Genomic DNA, 1,822 nt, shown 5'->3' on the forward strand with positions numbered 1-1,822 from the left:
AATGCGGAAAGGTCAACACGAAGAAGAAATGTAGAGGCTTAAAGACCAGAAATGGTTAACACCAGCGAGTGCTAAGAAACGCGGATATAAATAATTCTGGCGTATCGAAGCACAGGTCATTGGATCGCGTGAGAGGAAAATAAATTTCGTTATGAGACAAACTGGAGAAAAAGAATGATCAAGGAGGTATTTTCATTTTTTGAACGACAAGCGACAAATTTTTCAATGCAAAACCGGCATACCGGTAACAAGTATGTTAAATTTTGAAATGACAGACTATGATAAGAAAAAAGGAGTCGGCTAAGGCAATGCGTAATATCGGGTGCAATGGCGGGCTTCGGGTAAGGCGATTTGTACAGGTGCACGCTATCTTGTTTTATTGTCGCGATATGTCGCATGCGTCACTATTCAACTGATTCCGAAATGTGAATACCTATGGACATGTCTCAGAGGTATGCGCGGTGACAATTGTCATTTGGCATGGAAACATTCAAAAGAAATGCATTGAAATCGTGTCAAGCGGTTAGCGTATTGCATGTGCTTTTTGTCAACGGTTTGCACTATTTATATGCGGCATAAATGTAAAAATGATCATCTATTCTCCTTTTGCTGCTTGGTAGGGATAGGTTAGATTGCGTTTAACTTTTTAGGTATTTTATTATTGCGTGCCTGACTGTGTTTTCATGAATGCCACCGTCCGACAAAGGCCGAGGAAGGGATAAAGGTTATCCCAAAGCGCCCTTTGAATAGAAGCAAGTTGGTTGGCATATTATCTTTTTTACAACTTTTTGTTAAGTCCAGCCGCAGCAATGAACGCACCTTACCGTTCGTTGGTATAACATCTGTAACCCACTCTAGCTTTCAGGCAGAGTTTCGTTCAAACTGGTTTGAGCCTGGCTCAGCATTTACGAACGGAGAACCAGACGGTTGTTTCACGCTTTGTGAAGACCTCAGGCCGCCGAGTACTTTTTCTCTCTTAAGGTACCATAACGGTGTTTCATTTGGCAGCGTTACGCAATCAACCAACGCTGCTGGAGAGGTGATCGACGGACTAAACGCCGCGCCGCCAAGTGATTGCCAGGCGAGCTGAGGACGTACTGTGCGCGCCGCCAAGTGATTGCCAGGCGAGCTGGGGACATACTGTGCTATTCCTAGCGCCCGATTACTTCCCGTGCTCCCGCCTGTGAGTTCGATGCCTACGGCGAGAGGTAGCCGCGCGCATACCGTTGGGAGTCGGTGGACCCAGTCACTGCCCGGGTCCGACCGCACTACGCCCCTCTCGTGTCAGTGGCATTAAGCGCGGCAATCCAATACAAGCGCGGCCAAGACGCAATAAGGGCGACGAGCATCCGTCCGAATCATGCCATCAGCGTCCGGCGGCGCGGCCGCCTCGCGGGGGTCGGCGGCCCTGTCACGACCCCGGGACGCTGCTCTATGCGGCGCCGTCCGACGCGCATCGCTCCGGACAAACCTTTTACGCTAATGAAGACCGCGATATAAGTGACCAGCAGCCGGAGCCTCCATTACGGCGAAGCGCGCGCCCTCGACGTTCGGTCGGTGCCCGATCGGGCCGTGGCAGCGTCGGCAGAGAGGCGCTGCCTCTCGGGCGGACAGAGTAGGCGTCGACCCGGCGACCCCGGCCCGCCCGGCGACCTCTCGCGGGCGCGGTCGGATGGTGCGACCGCGCGGCCGGCCGGCGCGCCCACCTGTTGCCGCCGCCGGCCGTCGTCGGCGGGGGCGCTGCCGTCGCCCGTCGTCGGCCGTCGGTGCCGACACGGATCAGTGCGGACCCGCGTCGGGCGGCGGCCGGCCGCAGGGGGCG

This window comes from Pollicipes pollicipes, unplaced genomic scaffold (genome assembly GCF_011947565.3).
Source record: "Pollicipes pollicipes isolate AB1234 unplaced genomic scaffold, Ppol_2.1 Scaffold_6686;HRSCAF=7923_pilon_pilon_pilon, whole genome shotgun sequence".
NCBI classification, from domain to species: Eukaryota; Metazoa; Arthropoda; class Thecostraca; order Pollicipedomorpha; family Pollicipedidae; genus Pollicipes; species Pollicipes pollicipes.